Here is a 21414-nt window from a genome sequence, read left to right on the forward strand (position 1 = left end):
AAGGTTCACCCAGCTAGCTAGCGCCAGAACGACAGGTATCCCCCACTCTTGTTTTATCCCAAGGCCCTGGGCAACACTGCACTGTACTTTGTCCTTTATTAACATTGGGTCTCCTGGAAAGTAATACATTTTCTGGTGAGGAAACAGAAACTAACAGGAAGGTTAAGAGAGGTCAAGCAGCCAATGATAGAAGTGGGGACGCCAGACTCTATTTACTATTGTTGAAGGACTGAGTTATGCTATCAAATGTCTTTTTTTCTTCTTCCTGAGATATTGGTTTTATCATCTGTGCACATGGGAGGGAATAACTGTGAGAAAAGCAAACAGGAAAACCTTCGAGTTGACCAGAAGTTAGTAGTCTAAAAAGAACCAGACACCATTATGTTGTTTATGTCTCCAACATATATCCCTGAAAGGGTAATGAGATATGGTAGGGAGATAATTTTGCTTATTGTCATCAAACCCATGAATAAGCAACCATCTGATTACAGAACTGTGTGCATAAAGAATGATGCATAACAATTTAAACTTAGATGATTCCTGCCTGAGACAATAATGATATAAACAGAGAAAGATTAGGACATGCATTAAACTAATATGTAACGTACATGAGTCTTTACAACAAGTACACACAACCAGGGGGTGAGAGCATTTTAGTGGGTGTTGAGTGATGAGAGAATCACAGGAGTGGCATACCCAGTCCTCTGATTAATTAAGACAGACTTCATAAATGGGCTGAGATTAGCAGCTGCTTGGAAAAGAAGAAAGAAGACTTAGTGAACCAGGAGAGGGGAGGGATCCTGGAATGTGTGCCAGCACCAGTCACAAAGGTTGCAACAAAGGGCGTCGATGTTTTAAAAAGGGCAAGCGAAAGCCCTTCAATGGCACTGAGTAGTACTGACTCTTTTCTGGTTTTTGAGAAGAGCTTAACCACATGATTCATAATAATTTCCAAATGCAGACAGAGTGATTAGATGTAGTATGTTATGAGACCTGACTCTACAGGAGCTATACACAGGTATTTCTCAGGGACCTGGCTCCCTCTAAGGAAGCTCAGCCGACATAAATACCTACTACCATGCAAACAAATGAGAATGACCATCGTGGGCACAAGCAGGAGAGAAAAATAATGTGTTACTAGACTGACCCTCTTGAATAGGATGCATGGCTCATCGCACCATGAAAGCCGATCCCACCCTCACACATCACTCCAACCATCTCTGTCAGCAGAAAGATCAGAACAGAGCCTGGATCCAAGTGACCAAAGTTCCATCAAGAGCCACAGGAAAGGCCTCTCACGCCACTGTTATAAGAAGAGAGCCTCGACCGCCCACTGTCCTCTAATCTTCTTATCTTCTTCACCTCTGGTATGTGAGTCCTGTTCAAAGTACAAACTCTCTCTTTCTAGTCCTTAAAGAAAGAGACCTTGGCTCCCACAACATCTGGTTCCTCCTACTACAATTTCTCCATTACCAGCTCTTCTCTTGCAGCCACCCTTCACTGTGTATCCCCAGGTTCTTTGTACATCATTCTTCTGGTCTTTATGGATGCGCATTCATCTCCTCAGAGGTCTCATATGTTCTCTTGGCTTCTAAGAATTGGCTGTACATGGAGGACTCCTAAATCTGTGGCTCTAGCTCTGGTTTCTAACTACTAAACTTATTTCTAAGTAGCTTCTCAGCATCTCTCCAAGATATTCTTAAGTTACCTAAAACTTGACATTTTTAGGCTGAACCTGCTTCCCACTCTTCAACCTACTCTTTCTCCTAGATAACAATACCACTATCATTGGAGTCACACAGAAAAAAACTTAGTGATATCTCCAGATCCTTCTTCTCCACCCACAACCCATCATTAATTTCAACTAAACCTACCATGATCTGACTGGATCCCTCTTTCCCATGCTCATTGGGTACAGTTAATGCATTCTTTCTCCTCTCATTTGGACTATGTAATCATTTCTAACTAGTCTCCCTGCATACTAGTAAGTTTGCTCCCCTCTGCAATCCGTCCTTCAGTCATCCAGTTATATTTATGAAATAGGATTGGGTCATGTTATACTCTTAGTAGGCGGCTTCCCTGCAACAGTCTATGTGAGTCTCCTGTGTGGAAGTTAGGCTTCCTATAGTTGTCCTATTTGAACCATAGGTAGGTAATAGGGGCAGATTTTCCCCAAAGGGTGCTGTTTCCACTGTCTAGCATCTGAGGGAAAGTTGAGTCCTCAGAGAGCAAAATGACTTTTAGGGAGGGCCTTGGTCAGGTGAGTAGTCTTTCCCCCTGGTCCTCATTCTCTGGAGTCTGAATTTGAGGCTTCAAGAATGAGGTGTCTGCAAGGCCCTGCAAAGGCAGACTGAGGTAGGCTAGAAGTAAACACAGGAGTGATGGCACAGAGAATATGTTAACCATCCTTTGTTAAGAGAGACCATCCAGTGCGTATTATTCTGTGTACAGTTCACTTTTTTGCTGTTTAAGCCTAGTTTACATGGTCCAGCCAGGCCTGAGCTCTGCTTCAGAGAGAGCATTAAAGGGGGAGCCACCACCCTCTGGGGACTATCGTGGTGAAGAGAAGGTCCTAGTGAAAACTGAGACAAGGTCTAGCCACATTGCCCAGGTGCAAGGTCTCCCTGTTGTCAACCTTGGAGGACCAGGGGTCCTTTAATAAAGAAGCCAGAAGATCTTATGCTCCTCTACTACGTCTGTTCAGTAGATACCCATGGCTCTCAGGATCCCATCTCCTCCCTTTCATCCTGCCATTAGACTGGGCTCCTTTGGGGATCTCAAGAAGTTGGTAGAGCATCCTCAAGGGACAAGGAAACTGGGACATATATCCTCTAGCTCCCATCTGTCATTAATTGATGGCTGTTTCAGGGGAAGGGGTATTACTTCTCCCTTATTTCCAGCCTTCCTTTGTGATCTGAGAGAAAATATGAGAAAGGCATCCATGTCATCTGTCATAGAATAACTTTATACTCACCCTGGTTCTGATTTCTTATTTATATTTTGCTACTACATGTATTTCCTAACAAGCTGCTTCAAACTCTTTTTGGAACGAGGTCAAGTATAAATAGAAAATTCTTACAATAATAATCTTCAACAAGTATTGTGCCTACTCCTCTCTCTGCACACATCTTTTAATACCAAAATTTCCCTCTTATTCCTTAAGATTAAAAACAAGAATCCTACAATTCCATTTACAAAACTGGTGAGAATTTCTACTCTGTTGTGTGATTCTGTAAATATTTAATTTCCCGCCAGTGATTTCATCCATCAATAGAACCCCAGCTGCCACTTCTTCATTCTTCCGTTTTTTAGAATGAAATTTAAACATTGCTCAGTGGATCAGAACCACCAGCTTTCAGGATGCAGAGGAAACGTGTTTCTGTGCCATCAGACTTGGATTGGGTCATTACTCTCACTGTCATCCTCACTACCTGGAAAAGACCTCAAAATGGCATTATCTTCGACTCTAAGCTTACGTTAGAGAAGGTATCTTTATTTTATATGCTTAAAAATGGAAGCATTTTCCAATTATCTGGCTATTTTTCTTTTCTCCTTCATTACTAAGCTTAACGGGGGAGAAATTGTCCCACTCATGGTATCTCCTGCTCCCCTCACCCCCATAAACCTTTGAACTGAACGTAAGAGAACAATGAGGACATAATATGGTTTCAACTGGCAGAGCAGAGGCAACATGTAAAATGTCACTTTTTGCTCTTTTGTTGTTGTTGTTCACAAAGATGACATATGATCACTATAGAAAACTCAAATGACACAGAAAAATTACAAAGAAAAATTTGCTTTTTAAAAAGCATCTTAAATCTTTCTATAATTTGAATCCCTTTGAATATTTTGGTGAACATGCCAAATATATATATACACTGCATAGCTATACAATTTTACATAAGTAGTGTCATACTCTATGTGCTATTTTCCCAATATATCTTCCCATAAGTTTTAAACATTTTATTTTTTAGAACAGTTTTAGGTTTACAATGAAATTGAGGAGGAACAGAGATTTCTCATATACCCTCTTCCCTACACAGCCTCTCCCATTATCGTCACCACTCACCAGAATGGTACATTAGCTAGGAAGATGAACCTGCACTGACATATCATATCACCCAGAGTCTATGGTTTACCTTAGGGTTCTTTCTTGGTGCTGTATATTTTATGGGTTTGGACAAGTGTGAAATTATATATACCCATTGTTATAATATCATACAGAGTGTTTTTACTACTTAAAAATCCTCTGTGCTTTGCCTATTCATCTCCTTCCCCTACCCACATCCTGAAACCATAGAACTTTTTACTGTCTCCATCGTTTTGCCTTTTTTAGGGTGTCATAAAGTTGGAATCATATAGTAAGTAGCCTTCTCAGATTGGCTTCTTTCACTTACTAATATGCATTTAAGGTTCTCTTTGACTTTTCATGGCTTGATTGTTCATTTCTTTTTAGCGCTGAATAACACTGCATTGTCCAGATGTACTACAGTTTGTTTATCCTTTCACCTCCTGACAAGGATCTTGGTTGCTTCCAAGTTTTGGCAGTTATGAAGAAAGCTGCTATAAACATCTGTGTGTAGGTTTTAGTATGGACATACGTTTTTCACATCTTTTAAAAAGTTGCTACTTCTGTTTTTATGCCATTTAATTCTAAAGTTACCATTTAACCACCATTTCTTATAAAATAAATATACATCACGACTAACTTAAAAGTAAACTAATAGCATTAGCATATCATCTCTGTGAAAGTAGGGTTTTCCTATTTGAAATATCTGTATTTTTTTCTCACTCCCTGGAAGCTTAGGGACTGCTCTCTCCACCCCCACCCCAGCTTCCAAGTTCAGGTTAGTCTTCCTTCCTCACAAAAAAAGATTCTTATACAAACAACCTGTCCAACCAAAATCTTTTCCAGATAAACATGTGTTTCCTGCTGAGAACGAAAAGAATCCTGCCCCTGAATTTGGCTAATTCCATTTCCCTTTCCATTTTTTTCTCTTTTCCACTAGTAGATTTCTAAGTTCCCTTCTAAGCTCTCAAGTTCTGATTCTATAATTTTAGAAAAAACTTTGCAGGATATTAGCCACGAGGAATATGATGCCCAATCATTTCCTTCTCCAACTACATGGCTGGAATGAAAGCAATGCTGCTTCCCTCATGTTGCTGATTCAACATGACTTTTAAAACTTCGGCGCCACTGCTGGTTGTAAACAGGCTAATTCAAAACCTAATACTGAAGGTAAAATACCTTTATCACATAACCAAATTTCCTGCAACACTGATGAAAGAGCTTTGAACCTCAGCCAAATTTTTATGATAGTTAAAAAAAAAAAAAAAAAGCAAAGACACAGATGCTTTAATCAGATGTCATTTATATCATATGGCCACTTCCTGTCAGTGGCTAACAATTTAGAAGCACATAACTTGGCTACAAGTTAGTATTTTTGTTTGTTTTTTACAACTGCATTATGCTTTCAATTAAACAGGAACAAAATTAAATTTAGAAGAGATGAAGAAATTAAACTTGCTTCTTTTAAAAGCAGTGTGAACAAAGCTTTGGTGTTGACCAGCATTGAAAATTCTGATGAAAAGTAGGTTTTGGATTAGCAATGAATCTGGTGTTATTATCCCTGTGCTACCAGAAAGAGAAAATCCCACTAGTCAAGGACCAATGAAATATTTTTTTCTTAAAAGCCATTCAAAGGGCTTTATCACTATGAATAACCCAGTCTACATCCTTGAATATGAGTTCATAGTTTTCTAGGAAAAGTAGATGTATATAATACTCCAAATATCTGGATAAGGTGTAACAAATGCCTCCAACTTCTGAAGTATTTAATGCCAGCTCAACACACCACATTAACAAAATCTGGATATTTTAATCTAAATTTAGAGGTTTATCATAATTTAGTAAACATGTAGTCTACACAACATTTCAACGAACTGCTAGGGTTCTCACTGAAAAATGAAGAGCAAGAGACCTCTCAACCCTAAGCTGTTATTCAATTCGCAAACAATTTGGGGACAAGCAGACACTATTTAGTGTCCCCATTTTGGACACGAAATAGCAGGTTCTCTTTTGCCATGGCCTTGGTCACCATATAGGCTCTAAGCCACTCAGCCTCTTTCCTCCCTCTCCATCATGTGCTTATTCAACCATCAGGTCTTGAACATTTATTAAGTGCTTGACATTGGGATAGGTTCAAAGGTGAAGAAGATACAGTCATGCCCTCAACAACTGAAAGTCTAATGTCGAAGAAAGATTGTAAATGGCCATTATTATGCATAGTGTCAATTTCCATAGGAGTGTGGAAAGGCATGAGCCTTACCAAGGCGTGGGGAATCATGGGTGGCTTATCTTGAGAAGGACAATAAAGCTACAATTTTCAAAACAAGTGAAGGGCAGGTGGATCAGAAAAAATGGAAAAGAATATTTCAGGAAAAAACTGAATGTACCAATTTCCAGAGTTAAGAGAATATAAGGTTCAAGGAACTCCTATATTCACCTTCTTTCCTGGTTACTTTAATGTCTCATAGCTGCCCCATCATCATCAAATACTTATCAAATGTCTATTATTTACTAGGGTCAAGAACAACAAGCAATAGGGTAACAAGAAGATTCTCAAATCATTATTGAAGTACAGGAAGAAACGACTGGACCTCCCGTTTGCTGGTTTCTCTCATTCTTCATTTCACTTCTGTGGATAATTTATAGTGTATAGTATAGAACATGTATAGTACTACATATGACTACATATGTATAAAACTTACAAGGAAATATACATATATGAATGCTCAATAATTATTCACTGATATCTGCATGATCAAAAATGTTTGGAGGCCACTAATCTAAATGGGTTTACGTTCTAGTTGGAGAAATAAGCTATAAAGAGATGAAAAGTACCAAGCAGCAAAGCCAAGTGCTATCTGCAGGTGCTGGAGGAGTAAGGGGCAAGGAAAGATTCCCGAGTGCTGGGGTGGTTGTGAAAGGCTCTATGGCAGAGATGGCATTTAACTTAGGCCTTGATGGAAGAATATAACTTAGACCAAATAGAAAGTTTAGGGAGCACATTCTACCTGCAAAGCATGACATAAACTCAGGTACCTGGGCGTTGGGGAATGATGAGAAAACCCACTTGTCTAATATAACAGGTTCTCACAAAGCAGCAGGACTACAGTGGGAATCCTGGAGAAGACAATGGGGGCAGGACAGAGAACACCTTCAGTATCAGGCTAAGAAATTGTACTCTATCTTGCGGACAGTAGGGAGCCTGGAAAGGTCATGCATTCCTTCTGTGTCATGACAAGCTTTCTCTGGAAATGAAAAAGGCCGAGCTAAATAGTCAGTGAAGTTCCCTTCTAACTCATAAGAGTCTATGTTACCAGTGAAACCAGCTTTCAAGAATGAGGGCAAGCCTGGCTGGTGTTGCTCAGTGGTTGAGCACTGACCTATCCAGGAGTCATGGTTCGATTCCCGGTCAGGGGGACATGCCCAGGTTGTGAACTTGATCCCCAGTGTGGGGCATGCAGGAGGCAGCCGATCAATGATTCTCATCCTTGATGTTTCTATCTCTTTCTCCCTCTCCCTTCCTCTCTGAAATAAATAAAAAATATATTTAAAAAAGAAAAAGAATAAGCACAAAAGAAAGGTATTTCAGGAAACTGAGATAGTTCACTAAATACCGCCATGAAATAAAGGATGCATTTCAAGAAGGAGGAAAATGATCCTCAAAGAAAGGTCTGAACTACAGAAGAAAAAGATGAGTAAAATCATTATAAACATATCGATAAAAATTAACAAACAATGATGGAATAAGTAATAATGTCTAGTTAGTGGTGCTTCAAAAGAAAAATAAAACGACATCTATGATACCAACCAATTGCACATGAGTCACAAGGAAGGTGACTAGAGTTATAGCATTCTAAGATCCTTGTTTGCCCAGTAGGAGAATAGAGTAGTGACTAACTTCAGAATCTGTTACAGAGACATGTTAAAATTCCAAGGATAGCCACTTAAAAAAAAAAAAGATTTTATCACCCAATTTGGAAGAAAGAGGAAAATGTAGTTGGTAGAGATGGTGATGGGGAGAATCTTAACCAACTTATATATAAAACTACTTGCTGTTTATAAGACGCAAACCTAAAACAGGTGAAATAAGAAGAAACTCAAGAATAAAAGACGATATAAGACAAATACTAACCAAAAGAAATGCAGTGTAACCACATCAGTGTCAGATTTAAAACACTGTAAAAAAAAATAGAATTACTAGAAGTAAAAAGAAGTGAGCATATGATGATAAAAGGTTTGTTTCGCCAGGAGAATATAATAATGTACTTGACTATGTCTAATAGCATAGATTTAACAGAAATGAATAATCAGCATTCACTGATTATATAAACATTGCTCACTTCGGAGCTGAGTAGGATGATAGGATTACGTTCTCTTCTTTATACATCCATGCTGGACCACTCTAAAGAAAATATTCCAAATTTCAAGCTCAACTACATTCTCTATTCCTTAGTCCATCAGTTGTGCAAAATCATATTATGGTTGGCATCTACTTTCCATTCATAGAGATGTGTTTTCATTTCTCTTGGGCAGACATCTAAGAGAGAAATGGTTGCATCCTAGAGTAGATATATATTTTGTCCTGAAAGAAACTGCCTGGCCTTTTCCCCACGTCTGTGCCATTTTCCACTTCCACCAATAATATGAAGAGTTCTAGTGCTCCACAGTCTCATAAATATTTGGTGTGGTTGTTCTTTTTAATGTTAGCCATTCTAGTGGTATCTTCCTGTGGCTTTAATTTGAATTTCCCCACTGCCTAATAGTGTTCAGGATGTTTTCATGTGCTTATTAATTTTTTTTGAGAAAAGTCTGTTCAAATCTTTCGCCCGTTTTTAAAAACTGAGTTGTCTTCCATGATTTTCTGGTGCAGATGTTTATTTTGGGAGAGAAGTTAGCAACTGTTTTTCCTGTTGAGAAAAGAAACATATGCCTCTACTATCAATCCCATGGAATTCGCCTGAGAACTCTCTGCCCAAGATTGTGTCGAGACTGAAAAAAACAAAGAAGGTTCCGGAAACATTAGGACTCATGTTTACTTTTTATAACAGCTTAGGGAAAGTGAGGGAGGAAGGGAGAAGAAAATCTGGATTTATATGCTTTAAAATTCTATGTATATAGTATTATTCTGGCCAAAAGCAGAGAAAATCACACTTTGGCCAAGTTTTTTATACCATCTCTAGCTGAGTAACACAATTCAGTTACATTTTAATATTTTAAAATATTGATAAAATAACCCAAAATACATGCATTCTACTTCATCTCCATTTACAATTCTTAGCACACACGTAGAGATTTTTTTTCTGGCCACTTTAGAATGGGTCTTGTTAACATCACTGTCAAGTTCATTATTAACTGAATTGCATTTGATTTTAGCAACTGTCACTGCAACTAGTCAAGCATGGCATAGTTCGTGGGGTGTGCAAAAGTAAGTTTACAGTTGTGAGTATGTGAAACACAGAGTTTATTTGTGTATCATCATTATTATTATTAATTTGTATTTTTCCATATGAATGACTGTAATCCTACTTTTGTCCACTGGTATATTTCAGGATTCCCTGAGGCTCTGCAAGCATCAGCAATGGGTGTGACTGCTCACCTCCTTTTTCGGAAACAGCATCTTCAGCTATTGTACAGACTGATAAAAATAATCCTCAAATCCATCTTTGATCACAAAGATCAAAAACAATGGATGTTAGCATGCCCTCTATTTGTAAACCAGTTCTAAACCTTCACCATTTGCCCCGGATCACCAGAGTGCTGATACAGCTCTACAGGTTTCTATTGGAGCTGTTGCGCAAAAGTTACAAATCTGTTCCTCCGTGTGACACGGTGATTCTGTGAAAGACACCTAATAAACGTCTGTGTTCTGTCTGGCCCTCAGGTCTACTTTTTCTCAGTTTCATATTTGTATGGGATGAGGAGATAGCAGCCAGTTTCTCTTGATCTATAAGGAATGAAACTTTTCGTGTTTCCCTCTATTCTCCATGGTAAAACTGACAATCATGGTAAAACTCTGTAACAGTAAGAAATTGTTCTCTCTTGCTTTAATTTTGCTTCCTTTAAGAGCTTCTTTTAATCTTTAGGCTTGAAGGTGGAACCCAAGATAAGGGTGTGATGTGAACTGTGACCTTCAGAATCCTTAAACCATCTTTGAAAAAAAAGGAAAAATTATTACTATTGAAAGTTTGATCCATCTCCACTTCCCCTCCAAAAAGGAGTAATTTTAAAAAGACATTTACAAAACAAACTAACTAGAGCAAACAAAGTATTACTATTATTATGTTTTACCCTACCTGAAGATACGTTTTTTAATTCATTTTTTAGAGAGAGAAGAAGGTAGAGGGAGAGAGAGAAACATCAATGTGAGAGAGAAACATCGATCGGCTGCCTCCCATACATGCCCAAACTGGGGATCAAACCTGCAACCTGAGCATGTGCCCTTGACCAGGAACTGAACCTTCGACCCTTCGGGATACTGGAGGACTCTCCACTAACTGAGCCACATTGGCCAGGGCAAGACAACATTTTTTTAACTTTTATAGGCAATGATTGAACTCAAAATCAAACCAGTGGGGAATATTTTCTGTGATTGATAGACCCAGAAATTTGCCACTTGCCAAAAATAAGAGCTCCCACTAACACAAATGAAGCATTTTTGTTGTTTACTGTAAGTGCCAGGTTAATGCTCTGTTGATAACACAAATGAAGCATTTTTGTTGTTTACTGTAAGTGCCAGGTTAATGCTCTGTTGATGGAAATAATGTGGCTCAATTCTCAAACGACTCATTTTTGGTAAGGGCTTACAACACACAGTTGTGGTCTCAACTCAGAGAATAAACAGGCTCAGTAATCCTCAGCCTCAGGCTGTAGCCCAGTAACACAGTGGGGATTTGGGAGGAGAGCCACATGCCTGCTCTGGTGAATGCATGCATTTCCCCATTGCAACCTGTCTCTCAACCACTCTGGTAAACTGCATTCCTGAAGCAATAACTCATGAGAGATGAAAGAGTCAAATTTCCTCAAACAAAACTTTCCGCATTTTCTTGTAGCTGTACAGAGAACATTCCTCTGTGAACACAAGGACAGGGTACTTTAGCTTCAGACGAAGACGGTAGGTAAAAGACCCTGAAGAGAAATGATTTTTCAACAAGCTATAACCTTCCACTTGAAACTGTGTAAATCGTAGTAATGACAGAAGACTCTTCTTCCAGCATTTGTGGCAAACTCTAAACCAAACAAGAATCTTCATGGGAAACCTCTTAGACTTCCTTGGGGCAAAATTACCATCTAAGACTATAAAGAAAAGATCCTGGATCAAAGGGTTATTAAGAAGTGACACCTCTGATGAAAACATTCCTAACGAGGCTGTCTGCCCAGACTTGTGAACGAGCTAAGAATTTTGTTTCAGCAATGACAGGGTCGGTGTGAACGGAAACCTTGATTCTAGAGCATGTGTCTGGTAGCTTGAGTGCTGTGTTTTGGATTAATAACAAAACATATCCTAGTTCTGATTTTTAGAAAATGTTTTCATTGAAGGCACTGACGAACACTACACAACAGGGGATGTGACAACTTCGTGCTATGTACAGAGGACGGGCAGGGACATGAAAACATTCCTCCATATGAAAAGGCCAATCGAAACTGTCCCAGGATGCACCTGGGTCTGCTTTCCACTGACCTGGAACTCAAGTGTGGCTAAGGCTCTCCAAAAAGAGGTGTGTAGGGTTATTATCTTACATTCAGAAATTCATGACTTTGATGAGGTGAATGAAATGACGGACAATGTCAACAGACTTTTAAAGAGCTGAAGCACCCCAGCCTTTCATTTAGGGCCCTTCCAGGTTAACAACCACGGCCCCCTACACAAATCTGTGCTTCCAACTGGTGTCCTGGTCACTCAGAGCCCTTTCTCCTGCCGGACTCTGCCCAGGTCATTCCTCTCACCAGGAATGGCTTCTCACCTTCCCAAAGCCAATCCTCATAAAAGTGCTTTCTCACTGAAGGGTCTGCAGAACCCTCCAGCTAACAGCGCTCTCCCCTTTTCTTCCTTGTTATCTCTGCACAGATCTGATGCTCTTTTGCGCACAACACTGCATTTAGCCTTCGCGGTCTTGCACAGCCATTCGATTGCTTGTGCATTTTTGCCTTTTACCTCAAGTAGACCAAACATTTCTTGGGAGCTAGAGCTAAGTTTAACAGTTTTGTATCCTCCAGGAATATGTCGTAATTAATGTGTAGCGCCCATTAGTGGTATCCTTGATAATTTATACTAACAAGCAACTGAAATTTACAAGATATAAGTTAAAGATCCTTGTTCCCATTTCCTGGTCTTTAGGATGCTGGGGTTCAATGTGACTGCCTGCTTCTCAGAAGCCATTGCAATGTGCCAGCTGTGAAGTAGGTATCTGCCAAAGGGCTTGGGCTCAGAGTCATCTGGAAGCTTTAATTTAGATGCCAACACTACATACATATATAAATTTAGGCAACTTCTTTCATTAAATCCATCATTTGCAGCATAGCAAATCCAGACCAGGCACACTGTTATAAAATACCGTTTCTAAGTAGGACTAAGAGAAAGTGTGGGGGTATACATGTGTACACATTCATGTACACACATATGCAATGCCCAGGACTCATTAAGCTCACTATATTGTAGTATTTCTACTGTGGACCAAAGGGAACACATGCTAATCTGACAAGCTCAGGGAATACCTGCATGTCGGTCTTGCAAACTCAGAGACCTAAAGTAACCACAAAGGATGGTCTGAAATTAAACTTTAACTAAAAGCAGTTATGGTCAGTAGTTACATCCTAGGCTGGTATCTTCACTGATAAGGTCAACCTTTACCTTAACTGAGCCTATCTGTCTTTTTGCATCTATGATAACATCCTTGAAATGTCTGGGTAACTTGTAACTTCCCTTTTTCCCGACCCCTTGGGGCACAACCTAATGTGCCTGGGTGCCAGGACAGATAACACAAATTCCTTCATTGTTCTATCATGTTAATTGTTGACTGTTGGCTATCTTGCACCCACCTAAGTATGTGTCTATCATTTTACTTTTTATCCAATTCCAGAGATTTCCCCCCCCCCCCCGGCTTTGCTTTCTCCCACCTCTCCAATCTATCACCAATGAATTTCATGTAACCCACCTATGTCCCCTCCTTTGATTGCAATGTATAAAAATAGATGAAAAAAACTGCCATTCTCTGGAGCATTACCCCAATCCATAGAGATTCTGCTTCCTGGCAATTGTCAACAGTTTGGCTCAAAGAAGCTCACAAAAATTCTTTACAGGTTTGAATGTTTTTACACTACTTATTAAAAGGCAGAGATTCCCAAACTCTATTTCAAACTAAATCAGAATATCTGGGGTGGGGGCCAATAATCTGCATTTTAAACTCTGAGACCCAGTGGTCTTGCAGGAAGGACACACAGTACGTAGACAGTTAAAATGCAAAAGCAGTTGTTGTCGTATCCCTAGTCTGCACATCCAGGGTGCTATGAGTCCAGAGGAGGGAGCCGGACAGTGTGGGGAGTCTGGAGCCCATGCAGAGGAGGTGATGCCTGAACTGCATCTGAAGCTGGAGCAGTACTGTTTCAGGGAGAGAAGCAGGAAGAACCAGAAATACCCAAGTAAGGCCTTTTTGAACAATTCACACTCTGTCAGGCCCCTATTTAAAAACCATTTAATGGCTGCCTTTGGGTCACAGGGGAAAGACTGACTGACTGAATGAATGAACGAATGAATAGAAGTATAAAAAAATGTGCCACATGAAGGCACGTGCAACTGGTTTATTGCTGCTGGAACTACAGTGAGAATAACGGGCCAGTGGGAGATGATATTTAAAAGGAAGGTCAATATCAGAGCTAGACAGGAAGAAGGAGTGTGAGCCTTCTCAGATCATAGAAAGGCACTGAGAAGTTTCTGTTATTAGATTCCCTAAATTCTCTCAAGATAAGGCCAAGAGAGAACCTAGGTCATAGGGCTGGTTTGTGATGATTAAACGAGAGAATACATGTAAGAACACTGCAGCCCTGGCTAATGTGGCTGAGCGTCATCCCATGCACTGAGAGGTCATGGGTTTGATTCCCAGTCAGGGCACATGCCCGGGTTGTGGGCTCAATCCCCAGTAGGGGGCGGCAGGAGGCAACCAATCGATGTTTCTCTATATATATATCTCCCTTCCTCTCTCTCTAAAGTCAATAAAAACATTTTTCAAAAGGACAATACATACATTATAAAGTATAAATGTAACAATATTACCCTAGCTGGTTTAGCTCAGTGGTTAGAGTGTCAGCCCACAGACTTAAGGGTGGCGGGTTCGATTCTGGTCAAGGGCACATACTTCAGTTGCAGGCTCAATCCTCAGACTGGTAGGGTCTCATGTGGGAGGCAACCAATCGATGTGTCTTTCTCACATCGATGTCTCTCTCTGTCCTTCCCCCTCCCTTCCACTCTCTCTAAAAATCAATGGAAAAAATATCCTCAGGCGAGGATTAACAACAACAAAAATAATATTTTCTATGGTTCCTGGCTATTAAATCCATTCAGTCTTACAGTGTTTAGTTTTCGTATCCCTATCAGCATTACCTAAAACTGGTTGCATATTTTGGTGACAATAGGGTAGGGCTCAGGAAATGCAGTCACTTACTAGGGCACCGTGGGGAAGAAAGCATACTGGGGACATGCCCCTTTCAGAACAAACCAACTGTATTCCTGGGTCACTCATCAAACCACCCACATGATAATGTCAACTATAAACGAGTACATCCCTGGTAACCTCTGTTGAGCCTGTTTGCAGCTCAGTGGTTTGTATACTTATCTGATAGCAATGATCCACACTAGAGACTTAAATAAATGGAACTGATTTCACACCTTAAGCCCTGGCTATACATCTTTTCTCCAAATATTCTTACAGCTAGCTTCCCCAACTTGGGCCAGAGGGGGATGTGGGGTCTCAGGTTCCCTATTCAAGTCATCGCCCCGAGCTCCTCTCCTCCACCCATGGCAGGGGCAACGGGAGAAAGGAGGGGGACAAAGGAGCATGAAGTGGCTCTTATCAGCCTCTTCCAGGAATTCTAAGCAAACCTCTGCAGGACTCCTGAGGCATTTGTGGGAGTGGTGTTTCTCAGAAGGGCTGGAGACCCACAGATGGACATACAGATACAATGAGTCTGTTCACGCCTCTGCTCCCAAGTCTAACTGCAATGGTCATGTGATTGGGGGGGGGGGGGGAATAAAACGTTGCTCTAAGTGCCATGCCTCTTCCCACAGCTGAAAGTAACTTACTCAGTGGTATTGTTTTGTATACCAACTGACACCCACATACCTGGGGTACAGTGTCTGCCTGTAGGACAGGCTCCCACAATACTTTCATCAGCCTGGTTAGAGAGGAAACAGTGGGGGTGGCACGTGCCAAGCTCCCAGAGTCCCCCGTCAATGCTCAGGGTGACAGGGGAGAGGAGGCAACGTCGGGCTTCCTGAACAAGAGGCGTGCGTTCACTCACACATACATGTACAGAAGCACATGTTACTCCCTCAGGACAAAGGGCAGAAGTGTAATAATCCATCCGATGTTTTCAAATGACTATGGTTAAAACTGGCATCTGGCTGCAAGAGGCTGCAGGCACTGGCCCACCCTCAGAGCCCCCATGAGCAGGGCCAGTTCTGCTGAGTCTCATGGAAGCTGGGGTTCACACAAACATGGTGGGTTCTGTTTTTGGGCTGAGAGCCAAAAGCCTTCAGATGGCGTCTCTGGCAAAACAGGGCAAAATTGGGATAGCCAAACCCTAATGCATAAGGAGTTAGATGAACATCACCCAACCCTCTCTATTCCCTTATTCTACACATCTAAGTACCCACACAAGTATACCTGCAAACACATACAGAACTGCTCAGTGTACATTTGGGTTCAAAAGACTAATGGGTTTATCTAATTTTAGCTGTTTTGCTATCTTTGTAACCAGTTCCCATGTTCCAGATTTTTAAAACGATACTTCCCACCCCACCTCCACCCCACCCCATGTCCAGGATGGTGTGTCTGTGTAGCCAGAGCTCCACATCAGTTCCTCAAACACCACCAGTGAGGGAGTGAGGGTTAGGGACCTGGGCAGGAGTTTACTCCCACCTCCAAAGCATAGATCCCTTCCTTTTTTAAAACCAGTTTTATATACTACTAGAGGCCTGGTGCACGAAATTTGTGCATGGAGGGGGGTTCCCTCAGCCCCGCCTGCACCCATTCCAATCGGGGTTCCCTCGGAGGATCAGGCAGGCACGCAGAGAAGTTAGGGGCAATCAGGCAGGCAGGCAGAGGCAGTCGAACACCCCTCTCACAATCTGGTACTGCTGGCTCCTAACCACTCACCTGCCTGCCTGCCTGATCGCCCTTAACCTCTCTGCCTGCCTGATCTCCAAAAGCTGCCTCTGCCTGCCTTCCTGATCGCCCCTAACCTCTCTGCCTGCCTGCCTAATTGCCCCTAACTTCCCTCCCTGCCAGCCTGATCTCAGCCCCAACTGCCCCCTCCTGCCAGCCTGATCTTACCCCCAACAGCCCTCTCCTGCCGGCCTGATCTCACCCTTAACTGCTCTCCCCTGCCGGCCAGATTGCTCCTAACTGTCTCTACCTGCCTGATCACCCCTAACTGCCCTCCCCTGCTGGCCTGATCTCACTCCCAATTGCCCTCCCCTGCAGGCCTGATCTCACCCCCAATTGCCCTCCTCTGCCAGCCAATTTGGTTCTGATTGGTCAGTTTCTATGCCAGTCAGTGTCAAAAGCTCCACCTCCTAGGCAGCCACTGGCTCCTTACATTCACCCATATTTGGTCCTGATTGGTCAGTTCCTATGCCAGTCAGCATCTCTGGGCCTATCAATAGGGCTGATTGGAAAGGCAGGGCTGATCGGCAACGCCTGTGGAGGCCTGGAGAGAAATGGAGGTGTGGCTGTTGGCCAGGCCAGGAGAGAAAGAGAGGCAAGTTCTGATCAATGGCTGCCACAGAGGCTATGGATCAGACCCTCCCTCTCTCTCTGCAGGCCTTTCTCTGGGCCTGAACCACAGCCCCCTAGCAGTCAGTGCCGGATCGGGTACCCGCAGTGGCCCCAGTCAGTGCTGCGTCACCAGGGCAACCCAGCACTGACTTCCGGTCTGGTCGAGCCTTCAGTCATAATGGTGCTTACAAACCTGGCTCTTTATTATATAGATACTAGAGGCCTGGTGCACGACATTTGTGCACTGGGGGGGGGGTCCCCACAACCTGGCCAGCGCCCTCAGTCTGGGACCCTCACAGTCCGGGACCCCTCGGGGGATGTCCGCCTGCAGGCTTAGGCTCACTCCCCACAGGCCTAAGCTGGCAGGCAGACATCTCCCACAGGGTCCTTAGTGCTGCCTTGGAGGCGGGAGAGGCTCCCACCACCGCTACTGCACTCTCCAGCCATGAGCCCAGTTTCTGGCTGAGTGGCACTCCCCGCGGTGGGAGCACACTGACCACCAGGGGGCAGCTCCTGCGTTGAGTGTCTACCCCCTGGTGGTCAGTGCGCATCATAGCGACGAGTTGTTCTGCCATTTGGTCAATTTGCATATTACCCTTTTATTATATAGGATTGCATTGGTTCTCATCAATGTCCCCAGGGGATATTTGGCAATATCTGGGGACATTTTGGGTTGTCACCACTGGAGTGAGAATTGCAACTGGTATCTAGATTGTAGAGACCAGGAATGCACTGAACATCTTACAACGCACAGAACAGCCCCAGGACAAAGATTTCTCAGTTCTGGATAGCCATAGGACTGAAGTTGAGAAACCCTGTGGTATTTGGATTCTGTAGGTTTCATTGAGGGGTGGAGCGGAGTATTTTGTTGTTTAAAAATAAATTTGAAAACTTCTGCTCTAGGACACCTGCCTGGACCCAAACTATGGAACAACATGATAAAGACTCTTTTGTATTGAGCTTCAAAGTCCTATGATAGTACAGATTTTTTAGAATTTCCATAATAGGTCTTTTGGAAAATCTCTAGCTGCTATAAAGAGCTGAGACTTTGCCTTTTTTATTTTTTTTCTATTAAACATGGGGTGTGAATCAAGGTGCTGTAGCCACCTAGCAGGACATAATGCAAGACTCCTACTGAGCTGGCGTAGAATCTAAATGACTTCAACCAAAGCAGGAGATCAGATGGAGGCAGAGAGCTTGTCCTGATGGGAAGCCACGGGTGTTGGCCTCACAGAGATCAACTCCATCAGTCAGGCAGAGAGCCAGACGTTAAATATATTGTTTCTTTTAGGAAGGAAAGTGAACAATGGCCTCTGCGTTTGAAACCACCATGGGAATTTAGGAAAGGGCAGAGCATAATTCCCAGGATGGAAAATGGCCCGGGCTTCAGCATTAACATCCTTGCTCTTCTGGGACAACCTTCAAGAGATTTTCAATCATTGCTGGAGACTCTCTATTTACTAATTCCAATGTAAAACCCAGAGACTAAGTGGTATCTCTTGATGCCAAAGGAATAATTCTGTTTCTGGGGCCAAGGGGAGAAATGCAGCTGCCCAACCTGTCATGAAGGCTTCCTGTTACTCTGAGGTTCCTGAGACACCTCTCAGAAAAAGAAACCAACACCCCGTGCTTAGGCAAATCCTTCTAGATATAAAGACAGAATCCACATCACACATCACTCTCTCTATAAGCCTAGCTTTATCTTTCATCCCCATCTTCTCTCCAGAGGCCATCAGACCTTCTTCCAGGAGGCACCCCAGGTCCCTTGTGCATTAGTCATTCTGCGTCATGCTGAACTGTGTGTAGAGAACCACCTCCCTATTCAGACTGAGCTTTCTGAAAGCAAGGATGCTGTCACATTCACGTTTTAACAATAGGACCCAAACTAGTACCTGGCACATGAGGGATGTAACCTTTAATGAACAAGTGAATGGGTTTGACCTGTCAAATATGCAACAGGTTTCCAAGTATGACCTACCCAAACGCTACACGACTGGCCAAATCCTCCCTCACGCTGTACGTGCAGTTTGCAGTGTGTGGACGTAGCACAGAACTCGCTTCAGTAAACACTGCCAAGGAACAGGATAGAACTATGCAGATGCTAGATGTTTCTCCAGGAACCATTCCCCAGGTAAAACAATTGCAGGGTGGACAAATTCAATAAACAGCTGCCTTTGAGGTGGCGAAAGACACACTCTCCCTTTTCAAGTGTAATCAGCGGGTCAGTTGACCTCGCTGCTACCCTTTAAGAGGAGAAACAACCCTGGTGTGGCTTCCTCGTCAGTCCTTCCTTAGAAGCATCCAGAAAAAAAGCCCTCACACACAAAGAATCTGCAAACACAAACACACTTTCAATCTAGTTGCTTTCATTTAAACTATCAAGTTTTGTAAGGTAAAGATTCAACCACTCCATAGGCAGTTTTTCTTTTCCTTTTTTTTTTTTTTTTTTTTTTTTTTAATGAAAACTGGCTATTGGGACCTTTCCTCAAGCTGTGGGCTGGACTCCTTATATTAGGGAAGATGAATCCACAATGCACCAACTCCTGCCTCAGGCCACAAAATATGGCTAACATATACACAATTAGTGTTTAAATAGTGTTGTAAATTAAAAATCCAATTAGAGACCTTACTGAATTTATTAAAATTTGCCATTACGGATATTATCAGTCCAGCCAAACATGGTGTCTAACTAGGTATACTTAGGTGAGACGCTGGGAACTTCAGTGAAGGCCTTCGATAACTGAAAGGGTCAGAATGCATAAGGCCAGCCCATGTAAAGAGTTTCCGCTGCTGAGCTCTACTAACAGCCCTAGAAATAAGGCCTTTTTAGTTAAACTGATAATGAGAGAACAGGAAAGACTGCCAATAACGGGGGACCCTAATTGGGGTTCGATTTGGTAAAGAGATCTGGGCGCACACAACAGGAGGAAGCCCTTTCAAAGAAGTCTGCCCTAAGGACAGCCTCGCCTCTACAGAGACTGAATATCTGTCAACACTTAATAAAAGGGCCTTAACCCTGACCTATCCTGGACCCCAGCCCCTTCTTTACAGGTAAGAAGGTTTCTGAGAAGGGGAAGATAGAATTTCAGGGCCTCCGTGGATGGCCCTCGTAGAGAACGAGGTCCCCTTTAATTGCTTAAGTGCAGCAGAACGTTGGGTCAGATTGTCCTGTTATCCCAGAATTTTAGCTGAGGAAAAGGTACTAAGTACCTATCATCTGAGTTTGAGAGGCTCCTCCCATTAAGGCTTCCTAGAGACAGGACCTCTAACCCCACCCCTAATGCTGCACCACTGCCACAAACTCAGAATGCATCTGAGAAAGGAAGGGGTGTCAGCATGAGAGGGTGTGAGACTATTCCCTTCCCACCTGAAGCTGAGGGAGGGAAGCTTCAAGACTGTGGCTCTCAGGGGGAGAAGAGGGAAGAGAGAAAGAAGGGGAGGGGATGTTGGGCCTCAGGACAAGAATTCACCCTCCCTGAAGAGAGGTACAAACTTTCGGTTATAAAATAAGTCATGAAGATGTCATGTACAGATGAACAGATAAACAAAGGTAGTTTTTATTCAGCCTAAAAGAGGAATAAAATTCTGACACATGCTACAACATGGATGAATATTGAGGACATTATGACAAGTGAAATAAGCATATAGAAGACAACCAGAATAGTCAAGTTCATAAAGACAGAAAGCAGAATAGTGATTTCCAAGGCTGGTGGGAGGAGGGATGGGGCTTTATTATTTAATGGGTAGGGTTTTTATTTGGCAAGAGTTCTATTAGGTTTTAAAAGAGTTCTGGAGATGGGTGGTGGTGATGGTTGCACAACAATGCAAATATAATAAATACCACTGAACTGTGCACTTAAAATGGTTAAAATGCTAAATTTTTATAATATATGCATTTTACCATAGTTAAAAATAACTTCATAAAACAAAAGAATGTGATATGTTAATTAACTAGTTGGTGGGAATCCTTTTGCAATGTATGTGTAAGGACCACCACATGTGCAGTTTAAGTATCTTGCGATTTTATCTGTCAACTGTACCTCAATAAAGCTGTGAAAAAAACCATAAGGTAACAGGAAAGTTATGGAATTAGCCCAATACAGTGTTAAAATATCCACCACCCAGCCCTAGCCGGTTTTGTTCAGTAGTTAAGGCATCAGCCATGGACCGAAGGATCTCAAGTTTGATTCCTCATTAAGGGCATGTACCTTGGTTGCAGGCTCGATTCCCAGCCCAGGTCAGGGCACATGCAGAAGGCAATCAATTGATGTGTCTCTCTCACATCAATGTTTCTCTCTTTCTCTCTCTCCCCCCTCCTCTCTTCCCTTCCTTCCATTCTCTCTGAAAATCAATGGA

General features: G+C 42.3%; 1 protein-coding gene across 2 annotated transcripts in view; it reads right to left on the reverse strand.

Moving 5' to 3' along the window:
- Positions 1-21414, reverse strand: part of PRKCH (protein kinase C eta) — a 243115-nt gene that overhangs the window by 128945 nt on the left and 92756 nt on the right. The window lies entirely within an intron of this gene.

Source organism: Myotis daubentonii, chromosome 1, assembly GCF_963259705.1.
Source record: "Myotis daubentonii chromosome 1, mMyoDau2.1, whole genome shotgun sequence".
Taxonomy (NCBI): domain Eukaryota; kingdom Metazoa; phylum Chordata; class Mammalia; order Chiroptera; family Vespertilionidae; genus Myotis; species Myotis daubentonii.